This window comes from Chamaea fasciata, unplaced genomic scaffold (assembly GCF_029207755.1).
Source record: "Chamaea fasciata isolate MVZ Bird 193981 ecotype frontalis unplaced genomic scaffold, bChaFas1.0.hap1 SCAF_40, whole genome shotgun sequence".
NCBI classification, from domain to species: Eukaryota; Metazoa; Chordata; class Aves; order Passeriformes; family Sylviidae; genus Chamaea; species Chamaea fasciata.
Window position 1 is genome coordinate 363604 of NW_027094125.1, and position 13395 is coordinate 376998.

The 13395-nt window shown below is 54.3% G+C and overlaps 1 pseudogene; it reads left to right on the forward strand.

Annotated features, from left to right (window-relative positions):
* The window catches only part of LOC136303664 (zinc finger protein 208-like), a 179681-nt pseudogene that overhangs the window by 22908 nt on the left and 143378 nt on the right, over nt 1-13395 (forward strand).

Here is a 13395-nt window from a genome sequence, read left to right on the forward strand (position 1 = left end):
ATCTGGGAGGGGACTGGGAGAAACCCAGCGCGGCGTCTGGGCAGCGCTGAGGCTGGGCTGTAAACTGGGGTGCTGGGGATGCAGCGAAGAGCTGCTCCCTCGTTAGTGCCCGCACTGACGGAGGAGATGTGAGGCCTTGGCATGGCCAGGAGCCCCGCTCCCTGCCAGGCTCGTCCCCACGGCCAGCACCAAAGCTGCTGCCGGCTCCAGAACAGCCCCGGGAATGCCCCGTTGTTCCCAAAGGGAAGCGGCTGTTCCCCGTGGGACAGCCCAGGCCCACGAGGCCCCTCGGGGCCCGGCACAGGGGGAGCTGCCCCTTCCCCACCCACCTGCCGGGGCTCCATGGCTGTTCTGGCAGCTGCCGGGTTGCAGTTACACACCCGGGGCGGTTGGAGAGCCCTGCCCCGGCCCAACTGCCCCGGCCCAACTGCCCCAGAGCCCGCCCAGGCCCGGCCAGCCCGACACTGTTAGGAAAATTAATCCACAAACGCCAGAGGTTTATGTCCAAAAAGGAGACTAAGGAGTCCTTTTACTGTATTCAAATTAAGGGAGAGGCCATGGGGCATTCCCCCTGGGCTCCCTCAAATTTTGGAGGACGCAGCCTCCTGTTTTATCCTCATTTCCCGGCTGCATTTCCCTCTCTCTTTCTCCATTCGCTGAGGTACTTGAGAGTTACAGACTTCCCGGAGTGCCTAATACCTAAAATTCCCCTTGAATGTATAACCCCCCTTTTAATTTTTAATTCTTACGGAATTTATGGGTTTCCCCCATTGTTTCTTTCCTCTTTCAATATCCAGTTTCATTTATCAGCAAACCTACAGTTTGTTTGTAATGGCAAATATCTTCTTTTCCATTCATCAATCAGTGGAATCCTCCCCATTGTTTCTTTCATCTCTCAGTGCTGGTTTTATCTACCAGAAGATCCTCCACTGCTAGTTTGTAAAGACAAGTCTGTCATTCCTCTTGTTATAAATGCATATTAGAAAGTGGGCTTTTCACAAATATTAAAATGACCATTATCTGTATAATTATACTGTATTGTGTTTTATTAATAGAGTTTAGAAAGGTGATGAATGTATTTTCTGATTGTGACATAGGGTGAATAGTAAAAAGACTAGGTTTTTTTTCTCTTTGTAATATCTGAACTGACCAAACCAGAAGATGCAGAGAGAGAAGATCCTTCTACATTGCTGAAATTGATAAGACCGAGACAGTGGTGAAACAAAGGCTACAAGAGAGAGTTCATTGATCTTCTGGTATCAGAAAAACTCCCAGGCACCAACAAGGACTTCTATCTAATAAAATGATAATTTAGTACAGTGGGGCAAGTTTCGAAGGAAGGGGGGCCAAAAACCAAAAGGACATCTGGACTCAAAAGAATGTTTGAAAAAAACCGCATATGTAAAAGGTTAATCCTTAAAAACAAGGATTTTGAAGGAGTGAGTGTCCTTTTCCAGGGAGGCACCCTCGGCCGAGATACCTTTGCTTTCCTGTCTCCTAAACTGTCTATTTTTTTTTTTTTAATACAACTTATAAATTTTTCCAAGAGAGCGAAACTCATTTTTTCACACTCTCAACACAGACGGGGCGCACTGGGCAGTGCTCCTGCTCCTCAGCTGCTGCTCGGCAAGGCAGGGATGGCTCCGGGCTCAGCTGCACTGGGGGCACTCAGGAGCTTCCAAACCAACCCCTCCTTCCCCTGCCAGGGTTCCTGCAGTGAAATGTGGGGTTGTGTTTCCTGTCAGGTAAAAAAAAAAAAAAAAAAAAAAAACAACAACAACAAAAAAAAAAAAAAAAAAAAAAAAAAAAAAAAAAAAAAAAAAAAAAAAAAAAAAAAAAAAAAAAAAAAACACCACCAAAAAGTGACCCGTGTAGTTGTTGTGAAATATGTCGAATGAGGCCACGGGACAGTTATGAAAACGAGTTTTAATAAACAAACAGGAAAAAGAGCATGGAAAGAGGCTTTTTGGACAAATATTTTGCATGCTTATACGTGAATAATGTGAGTTTTAAAGTTCTCACAATATAAGTTTAAAGGGTTTTTTTAGGCCTTTAGCATATAGGATAGAAGAATGCATAAGTATTATTATTTGCTTTAAAACAAAATTATTGTAAGCTTTGAGCTGCTTTGTAGTGAGAGGTTTTGAACTACAGCTTTAGGATATATAAAAGGAGTGGTAACCACTAAATAAAAGAAGGAAGTGAGCTTATCCTAAGCTAAAAAAACTGAGGATCCTGGAAAGGAAAACTGGACCCCATCATCACAGATGCATGATCCTGGGAGGGGAAGCCAAACATCACCATCACTGATGTATGATTCTGGAAAGAGAAAACGGACATCACCATCACTAATTTACAACCTTGGGGTAATAGAAATTCGATGTCACCAATAGGAACTGATCACAATGAGGTATGGAAATCGGACTTCACAAATAGAAACTAGGAGGAAACCACCAAAAAAACCGGCTGAGTAGTGCTTTATGAAGATGGGCAATAAATACCAGCAAAATTCAGCATTCGGGAACCCCCCACTGTACCCAGCACGCTGCTTTGCTCACATTTTATCATTTGAACTAATGAATTGATAAATTGATTGTTGCTCGATATATTGGCTGAGTGAATCTCTTGTTCATTACAATGCAGCCAGGCCCTGGGCTGGGCTGGTGCTTCCAATGACCCCAAAGCCCATTTTCCTGTGGGAGCAGCAGCTGTCACTGTGCAATTGGTGGCTGGAAGGGACGTCACCCAGGTCCAAACACTTCTGTCATTGCGGGCCCGGGTTTCAGAGCCGCTGTGCACAATTCTGCCAAAGTTCATCGCAGGCTTTGGGGTCAATCACTTTGGGAACCAAACTCAGAATTGGTAACAGCTCTCATCTTGTCTCCGGCTGGTGTTGGCCAGAATTAGATTTAAGATTTGTTTTAGATTTTCCTGTGAAAGGGCATTTCAGTGTGTTCTGTCTGCAAATATTGCAGGCAAGTGGCTAATTTTATTTAAGCCTTACCTTCAAGCCTGGGAGTTATCTGACTTTAGTGAAAGTCATTTTTAAATGCACCTCAAAGCCTAAATAACTCAAAGCATCTTTCTTCCCAGGCAGAATATAATCAGTCTTTGGTGCAATCTGCCTTAAAGAAATGGAGGATGACCATGGAAAATATCTTGGAAAATATGGATTTGTTCATTTACTCCCATTCTGAATGGCCAGTGGGACAAACCCTCCTGTGATTTGGTGCAGAAACTCAAGTCAGATTTCTTTTGTACCTCTGAACTTGCAGGATGATTTGATTGTTTTTTCAGGAGCTTCATGACAGTAAATAAAAATGAGGTTTGTCTTTTTGGTATAGTGGGGGGGTCTTTTTTATTTATTTATTTTTATTTTTTGAGACTCTTAAATCTTGCACTTTATTAATAGCGGCTACAGTAAAATTAAGATAAATCCTTCATTGCACTGCTCACATGTTAGAAAGTGAGGGTTCATTCCAATTCATTTTATTGCCTGAGCTCTTCTAGTCCAAGTGCTTGAAGCTTGTTTTCGAACGTTGTTGACTTTCTCAGCTTTTGTTAATACTTGTGATTTTATAGCGAAATGTTCTTGGGCGGGATTTTGCAGGATTCTGGAATCTGCTATTTAGTCTTGGGGTTTTTAATGCTGGGTCAGAACTGAACTCGGCATTTTGGGAGGGGACCTGTCAAACCCAGCGGGGCCGGGACCCGTGGGGCTGTGAGGGGTCCCTGGGCAGGACCTGCCCGAGGGGCACCGCCTGCAGGGGTCGTGGAGGATGTGGGAATCATTTGTTGTGTCCGGCTCTTTTGCATGTTCCGCCTCTGGAGCTGGGTGGGCTTCTGGGGTTCTGCTTGTTAGTTTGTTTCTTTTGTTGCTGGTGGTTTTACTTTGGGGTTTTTATGGTTTTTTTTTGTTGTTATTATTTTTAACTAATATCTTTTCTGTTTTATGATTAGCAGAAACCCTTCCGTGCCTGTTGGCAGCCAGATCTAGGGTGAAAGGAGGTGGAAGTTGGTGCAGAGGAGCTGTAACGTCACTACAGAACTCAGTGGACAAGTCTCATGTCACAGAAAGTGAGGCAGGTCCCAGGTGGTCACTGAGACAAAGGGCCGGGGCTGGGGGAGATGGGCAGAGTTCTCCATCCCGTCTTGGGCCATGAGGAACTGTTTCTCCATGGGTCCTTAGGATATCCTTAGGATACCCTGGATCGGTGTCAGCTGCACAATGCTGTTATCACCCCTTCAAAATGGGCATTGGAACCTTCATCTCACGTCCTCGAACCTCTCTAATTAGCTGTACAAGTCTTAAAGACTTGACAAAGGGCTGGGAAGGTAACGACTCATTAGGCCTTTCTTCCTTTGAATGAGCCCTGGGGTGGATTTGGTGTCCTGAGTCCAGGATCCTCAGATCCTGACAGGAGACAGCAGCAGTCCCTCAAGAAATCCAAGTCAGAAGAAAAACCCAAAGAGCCTTGGAGCCTTAAGAGTTGCCACTGAAAGCCCTTTCTGATGAAGCCTCCCCAGGGCCTCGTTACAGCTGGGAATTGGAGGCTGTGATTGCAGGCAGAGGCACTGGGCACTGGCTCTGGTGCTGAGCAAACCCTTTGTTTGAGGGAGCGGAAGGGCCAAGACCTGAATCCTGCTCCCTGGGACGGGCGATCCTGTCCCTCCCAGAGCCCAGGGCTCTCCCTGGAGCAGCCTGGGCTGTGCTGGGCCATGCCCAGGGAAGGACAGCAGTGTCACGGTGCCCAGCGTCCCCAGGGCCACAAGGACACAGCCCCAGTGCCACAAGGACAACCTGTCTCCTCACAGACCTCACTGGGGCAGACGACTGCCATGGCCAAGGGCACCAAGAGCTCAGGCACTTGCAAAGCTCTTGGGGAAGGACCCTCTGGGCAGGCAAGGACAGGGAGTCCTCTTTCCTCATCCTCCTCATCCTCTCTCAAGCCCTCAGCCCAGCCCTGATTGCTCTCTCACCACTGGCCCGGGTTTGGCTTCCCTTGCCCTGCCTGTGGCCTTTCTGAGCCGTGGTAATCCTGCCCAGGCCAGCAGTGCCATCGAATGAGTCTCTCCCTTCCCTGAGCTGCACTGGCCTTCTGCTCCTCACACTGTCATCCAAGGGATCCCACCAGAGGCAGAGATTTTTTACACGGAGGGTGGTGAAAGCAAGGAACCGGCTGCCCAGGGAGGGGCTGGATGCCTCATCCTTGCAAACATCCAGAGCCACGCTGGACGGGGCTTTGAGCAGCTCGCCCTGGTTGGAGATGTTCCTGCCCATGGCAGCTGGTTGGGCTCGATGGCCTTTAAAGGTCCTTCCCCACCCAACCCATCCTATGATTCCATCATTCCATGATCCCCTTAGCAACTGTGCTTCAGGATGAGCCATCCTCACCCATCCCAGCTCTCAGGAGGGACCTTGAGTGCAGGGGGACCTTGGCACCCTCAGAGATTTTGCCAATGTAAACATCCTGACAATTTCCCCTAATCCCTGAACTCCTAGGCTGAGACTTCAGGAATGTAGTCAAAACAAAGAGGTCTCAACCTAAGGAGACAAATTCAAACCAGATGGATTTTGGAGACCCAATTCTGCATTAATGCAGACATATTTAGCTCATCAGCCTGGCTTCAAGGAGATTCTGCAGAGTCTAGAGCCGTGCCATGGACAAGCCCAATCCCTCCCAGAGGAAGGCTGACATGCCCACAGGAGCCCCAGTGCCCACTTGTGCCAGAGCTCCAGGATGGGCGAGACTCCCTCAGCAGGACCTTCTATTCCTGGACACCTCCTGGTGCTTCCTCTGCCCTTCCCAGCATCTCTCAAACCCCTGGGAGCTTTGCTTTTGGTTTCATCCCTACATCCTGGGGCGAGGTGTGCTAAATCCCTGCTTTGCAACTTGCCCCGTTTCCATCTCTTGTTTGCTGCCTCTCTGTCCTGGAGTTGTGCCTGTTGAGCCAGGCAGCCTCGGGAGAAGGATGCCTATTTCATGGGGATTTGGAGGGATCCTTCTTGTCCTGGCAGGAGGCTTTCCTGCAGGACCTCTTAAGATTTCCTGAGCTCCTTCAGCCTTCAGACCTGCCTTTGCCATGGCACCTCTTGTGTCCCAGCACATCAAATTCTTCTCCTCTGCAGTGCCCTGGCCCACGCTCTGCTGCTGGCCTTGCTCACTGCCTTTTGGCACCTGAGACCCCACGATTTCATTGTCATGACAGCCAAGGGGGACACTGCTGAGCCCATTCCTGACCAGCTCCTCCCTGTTGGTCAGCTCCAAGTCCCAGTGAGAATCACCTTTCTTAGCCCACCCAAGAAGTTGTCCAAAACTCCTTCAGGCCGTTGGCACCCCATTGCTTTGCCTGGCCAGGGAATGCCAGGACAATTACAGTCCTCCACAGGAACCTGCTCCTTTTCCTGGGGACGTGGGACCACCTCTGGCATTTGTGCCTGGGTATTTACCTGGGACCAGCTCACTCCTGCCCTCTGTGCTCATTAATTCCCATGGCAGCTGAGAGAACACACTCACACACAGGTGTCTGGTCTGGGCACACACGTACAGAGGCAAGAGGAAACTCACCTGCTGTGGCTCAGTGGAAGGTATGGGATGGGAACTGGGTGTTCCTCCAACGCTGGGAACGCAAACCCAGGATGAGATGCCTCCATTGGTGGGAGGGTTAGGGTTAGGGTTAGGGTTATCCCTCGCATCTGGTGGGAGGCAGAGAGAGGGGAAAGGCAGCCTGGGCTGGGAGTACACAGGAGAGCTCCCTCGGAGCCAAGGCTTGGCAGCCCCTGCCATGGTGAGTGTCTGCCTGCAGGGCAGTGCAGCTGCCTGGAATGATGTCCCAGAGCTGGCACAGCCCCCAGCCTGCAGCCTCCCTGCTGCCCTGCCGGAGGCACGGGGTGTGTGGGCTCCCTGGGCATGGCTGCAGGCTGGGAAGCTTCGTGTGCCACCAGCGGTGCCCAGGCAGGAGAGGGGGCTTCTGGTTTCAGGAGGGTCTCTGTGGGTCCGGTCTTCTCCCAGCTCTACATCACCTCCAGGACATTGCTGAGGGCACTTTGCAAGGGAAAGATCAAGGGAGGGATCACTATAAAGATAAGGAGCTTCCCTGAGTCTGTGATTTCAATTTCATACTCTTGGGGAATCGGGAAAATGCAAAAGGAGTTCTCCTTGAACAAGTGACTGAGAACCCCGAGCTGTGACTTGGAGTGACCAGCAGGTCTGATTGAAGACTCTGACAGTGCCTTCAGCAGCTGCTCTGCTGACAGAAGCACAAGCATCACCTCTGCTGGACCCACTGGGTTGTTGTGCCCTGCCCTTTCCCTTCTCTGAGTGCTGACAGAGGGAAAAAACAAAAAGCTTCCCTAGAGTAAAAACCCCAGGCAGCAGAGATCACGGAATGAGGGGAAACTGTGACCAGAAATGCTGTGTGGGGGAGACTGCAAAGAACTCCGTGTGACTCCCTCCAAGGCTCTCTGGCACTGCTTCATCTGTTTGTCACTCTAGGCCTTCCACATACCATCAAAACAGACAATGGAGCTCAGAGCAAACAGCTCAGAGCAAACCCATCACTTCTTACAGCAGCGGGGCGTGTCTCACCATACAGCCATTCCACACTCGCCCACAGGGCAAGCTATTGCCCATAAGACCTTGAAAACCGTGCTTGAGAAACAAAGAAAGGCAGAACTGGAGCGTCCTCACAACAGACTAACCAAGGCCTTATACATTCTCAATTCTTTAAATCGTGATGATACAGGACAAACGGCAGGTGAGAGGCAGAGCTCCTTTGACACAAAGCCTCATCCCAAACCTCCTGTGATGATAAAGGACTTACTGATTGCAGAATGGACTTCTTGACATGGGGAGAGGTTATGCCTGTGTCTCCACAGGCCACCGAGTTAAATGGATTCCCTCAGCGTGTGTGCGGCCTTTTGTCTCACCCTCCCGATTCTATGTGCACATAGTTACAAGGTTGTATGCCTGTGTTAGGTTTTGAAAGGTTGCTATAGTTCTGACTGTTACCACTGTTATTAATGTCTTAGAAGTTGTTTGGGTTTTTCCTAGCAGGCTTCTGTTAATAGTTATTCTTGTTACCACTGTTGTTAACGTCTTAGAAATTGTTTGGGTTTTTCTTAGCAGGTTTTTGTTGCTTAATTAAAAAAGAGGGGGGAGACGAAGGCTTTGGTTTATAACTGTAGAAGTGGTTAAGGTTTGTTCTCACGGGAAGGCCCCGTGGGAAAGGCACAGCTGCAGGCTGCATGGTTGGAAATCGCTTGAAGGATGAGAGGCAGCCGGGAGTGAGGCTGGAGAGACGCGTGGACAGAGCAGGACGGTGACCGGATGGTGGAACCTGCGGGCAGCAGCACTGCAGCTGGGCCAGCCAGCAGGTGCCTTCCTTCTGCTCACTTCTGTTGGGTCTCAGTCTAGTTACAGTTATGTCAGGTACAGAGAAAGGTACATAAAGGGGGAGATTTCTACAATCAGGTGATCTCCTTTGGGGGTCTGTGTCGCTTTGCCTTGTTACACAGACTACTGAAGAACTGTTATTCCTTTTCCCATCTCTTTGCCTGAAAGCCCCTGAATTTCAAAGTTAGGATAATTCGGAGGGAAGGGGGTCACATTCTCTATTTCAAAGGAGGTTCCCGCCTCCTGTGGCAGACTCCTGTCTTTCAAACAGGGACAAGTGCCACGTCCATTCTTTCTTTAACACGTCCATGGATGGGGACTCCACCCCCTCCCTGGGCAGACGATTCCAGTGCCCAATCACTCTTTCAATGAAGAATCTTTTCCTGATGTCCAACCTCAACTTTCCCTGGCACAGCCTTAGGCTGTATCCTCTCCTTCTGCCAGTGGTTGCCTGGGAGCAGAGCCCAACCCACACCTGGCTGCAGTCACCTGGCAGGGAGTTGTAGAGTGTGATGAGGTCTCCCCTGAGCCTCCTCTTCTCCAGGACGAACAACCCCAGCTCCCTCAGCCGTTCCTCACAGGGTTTGTGCTCCAAGCCCCTCACCAGCCTCATTGCCCTTCTCTGGACACACTCGAGCACCTCAGTGTCCATCCCAAACTGAGACACCCTGAACTGGACACAGCACTCAATGTCCATCCTAAACTGAGACACCATGAACTGGACACAGCACTCAGTGTCCATCCTAAACTGAGACACCCTGAACTGGACACAGCACTCAGTGTCCATCCCAAACTGAGACACCGTGAACTGGACACAGCACTCAGTGTCCATCCTAAACTGAGACACCCTGAACTGGACACAGCACTCAGTGTCCATCCCAAACTGAGACACCCTGAACTGGACACAGCACTCGAGGTGTGGCCTCACCAGTTCCAAGCACAGGGGAAAATGGTCCCTTGCGTGCAGGAGGTTCTGTCAGGTCACAGGGGAACCTTGGTGCCGTGTTGGCCCAGAGCCTCACAGGGCTCTCCTGAGCTCCACGAGGCCCCTCTGTGTCACACTCTGCAGCCTTGGTGCCATGAGGTGCCATAACCTCACTCTGCTCTCCCGGGCTCCCTCTGGCCCTTCTGTGTCCCAAGGGACACTTGGTTCCATCAGTCTCCACTGTGTCACAAAGCTCTCCTGGCTCCCACGGGGCCCAGCGGTGTCACACGGGGGCCTGGGTTCCACCCTGAGCTCTGGCAGCTCCCCGTGGCCCCGGGGCTCCGCGAGGCCCAGCTCTGCCAGGGCTGACACCTGCTTCAGAGAGGTTCCATCCCGTCCCTCGGCTCTCCTGGGCTCCCTCAGGCCCCGCGGTGTCACACCAGCCCCCGGCCCCCCGCGGTGTCCCCAGGCCCCTCGGTGCCATCAGGGGGTGGCTCGGAGCTGCTGCCCCCTCAGCGGCTGGGGGCGAGGCCGCAGGGACAGCGTGCAGACAGTGCCACCAGCCCTGGTGTCCCGGTGTCCCCACGCCTGGGCCTGTCCCTGACACGCTCCGGGCGCGGATCCCCCCGCTGAGTGCTCAGGCGACAGCGGCGACACCGGTGCTACGGCAAGGCCACGCCCCCTTCTGCTTTGGCCCCACCCCTTCCACTCTGCTGCCTCTGAATTGGCTGCTGGCCTGTTGGCCCCGCCCCTTCAGTGTTCCCATGGCAATGGCAACACTTCGTCATTAGCATAACCCCCTTCCTCATTAGCATAACCCCCTTCCTCATTAGCATAAACCCCGCCCCTGCGCCTCAGCACCGCCCCCGTTGGGGGTCCAGGGGCTCCCCCCGCCCCCGCAGTGGGGATGGTGCCCCAAAAGTGCCGGGGGTCGTGACCCCCCCCAAGTGTTTGGGTTCTGCCCCATAAGTGCCATGGGGGGCGGGGGTCTGCCCGATAAGTGCCTGGGGGCAATTAGAAGGTGCTGGTGGTAATTAATTAGCCAAAGGTGGGTTTAATTGGTCCTGGTTAATGGCGAGGTAATTGATTAATTGATTGGCGTTAAGCATTAATTGCTCCCAGCGCGGGGGGGGAGGGGTAATTATGCTTCGGGGACTCGATTGGAGGGTGGGGGAGCTTTGGTCCCAGCTGCGGCGGTTGGGGGGCCCAGGGGGGGTCTATGGGGCAAGGCTGGGGGGCTCTATGGGGCGGGGGGGGTTTGGGGGTCATCCCCAGCCCAGGAGTGTTTTTGGGGGGCTGGAGTGTGTTGGGGGCGAGGGGGGTCAATGGGTCGGAATTGAGGGGTCCATGGGGTAGGATCGGGGCGATTATGGGGCACGGGGGGTCCCGTGGGGCACCAACCCCCAGCCCAGAGCCCTGGAGTGTTTTTGGAGAGGCCCCTGCGAGGGTCCCCCCCTGGGTCCGGGGGTCCAGCCGTGGGTCAGGGGTGGGGGTCGGGCCCGGGGGGCGGCACCCACCGATAGGTGCCCTCGTACAGGAACCCCGCCCGCCGCAGCAGCTCGTCCGCCTCGGGGGGGCCCCGGCTGGGAAAGGGGGGACACGGGGTCAGGGGGGAGCCCCGGGACCCCCCGAATCCCCAGTGAGACCCCCGGGATCCCCTCAAATCCCCAGTGAGACCCCCAGGATCCCCCAAATCCCCAGGACACCCCAAATCCCCAGTGAGACCCCCGGGATCCCCCAAATCCCCAGGACACCCCAAATCCCCAGTGAGACCCCCGGGATCCCCCCAAATCTCTGGGACCCCCCGAATCCCCAGTGAGACCCCGGGATCCCCCCAAATCCCCAGTGAGACCCCCGAGATCCCCCCAAATCCCTGGGAACCCCCAAATCCCCAGTGAGACCCCCAGGACCCCCCAAATCCCCAGGACCCCCCGAATCCCCAGTGAGACCCCCAGGATCCCCCCAAATCCCAAGTGAGACCCCCGGGACCCCCCAAATCCCCAGGACCCCCCGAATCCCCAGTGAGACCCCCGGGATCCCCCAAATCCCCAGGACACCCCAAATCCCCAGTGAGATCCCCGGGATCCCCCCAAATCTCTGGGACCGCCCGAATCCCCAGTGAGACCCCGGGATCCCCCCAAATCCCCAGTGAGACCCCCGAGATCCCCCCAAATCCCTGGGACCCCCCAAATCCCCAGTGAGACCCCCAGGACCCCCCAAATCCCCAGGACCCCCCGAATCCCCAGTGAGACCCCCAGGATCCCCCCAAATCCCAAGTGAGACCCCCGGGATCCCCCCAAATCCCTGGGACCCCCCAAATCCCCACTGAGACCCCCAGGATCCCCCCAAATCCCAAGTGAGACCCCCGGGATCCCCCCAAATCCCCGGGACAACCCAACCCCCCAGTGGAACCTCTGGGACCCCCCAAATCTGCAACAGGACCCCCGGGACCAGCCCCTCCCCCTCAGGTGTGTCCCCCAGACACCCAAATTCCTGCACCAGGTACCCACCCCCCCCGCCCTCCCAGGTTCTCCCCCAGGTACTCCTCAGCCCCCCAGGCCCCCCAGTCCAGCCCATATCACCCCCAGCCCCCCCCCAGGTGCCCCCCCGTCTCACCTGCCGTAGGGGTAGGGGATGGGGGGCTCGCGGCGCTGCTCGATCTGGTGCAGGAGGGGGGTGAAGATGCGCCAGGCCTCACGCAGCTCGTCACTGCGGGGGGGGAGACACCCCAAAAAACTGAGCTGGGGGACCCCAAAACTCCCCCAAACCTCACCTGGGCTCACCTGGGCTCTCCCCAGGGTTACCTGGGAAACCCCAGGGCTCACCTGGGCCCCCAAAATGGTCCCACCTGTCCCTCTAAACTGGTCCCACTGGCCCTCCCCAAGCTGGACTCACCTGTCCCCCTCGCGTCCCACCTGTGCCCCCCCAGACTCTTCAGCTCCTCCAAAATGGTCCCACGGGTACTGGTCCCCTGACCCCCTACATCCCACCTGTCCCCATGTCTTACCTGTGCCCTCCCCTCTATGTCCCACCTGATCCCAAGTCACACCTGCCCCCACGACGTCACATCTGTCACTGCGTCTCACCTGTCCCCACCATGTCCCCCCTGTCCCCAGTCCTGTCACTGTGTCCCACCTGTCACCACCATGACCCACCTGTCCCCACCATGCCCTCCCTGTCCCCAGGAGTCACCTGCCCCCATGTCCCACCTGTCCCCCCATGTCCCCCCTGTCCCCAGGTGTCACCTGTCCCGTCTCACCTGTGCACAAAGTGCATTTGGTTCCCACAGATGACGTCCACCAGCAGCCTCTCATAGGCGTCCGGCAGCTTCACATCCTGGGGGGCACCGGGGTGGTCAGGGGTGGGGGTCTGGGGGCACCCCCCAGGTGTGGGGGACACCCCCAGGTGTGGGGGGACACCTGGGCTTTGGGGGGACCCTGCCAGGTGTGGGGTTTGGCGATTCTGGGGGCTCCTCTGGGTTTGAGGTGGCCCCAGGTGTGTGGGGAACACCTGGGATTTGGGGGTACCCAGGTGGGTTTTGGGAACCCCTCCAGGTGGGGGACCCCCCTGAGATGTGGGGTGTCCACCCCCAGTTTTGGGGTCTCAACACTACAATTTTGAGTCTCAGTGTTGCGATTTTGGCGTTCCAGCCTCGTTTCTGGGTGCACAAAGCCCATTTTGGATCTCAATGCTCCACTTTCATGTCCCCAACCCCCGTTTTTGGGTCCTAATGTTAGATTTTTGGGTCCCCAAACCCCGTTTTGGCTCTTGGTGCTCCATTTTCATGTCTCAAAACTCCATTTTTGGGTCCCTAAACCCCATTTTTGGGTCTCAGTGCTCCACTTTTGTGTCCCCAAATCCTATTTCCCTATCCCCACCCCAATTTCCATGTCCCCAGCCCCATTTCTGTGTCCCCAGCCCCATTTCTGTGTTCCCAAACGCCATTTTTGTGTCCCCAAACTCCATTTTCATGACCCCACCCTCATTTCCGTGTCCCCACCCCCATTCCTGTGTCCCCACCCCCATTCCCGTGTCCCCACCCCCATTCCCATGTCCCCACCCCCGTGTCCCCGT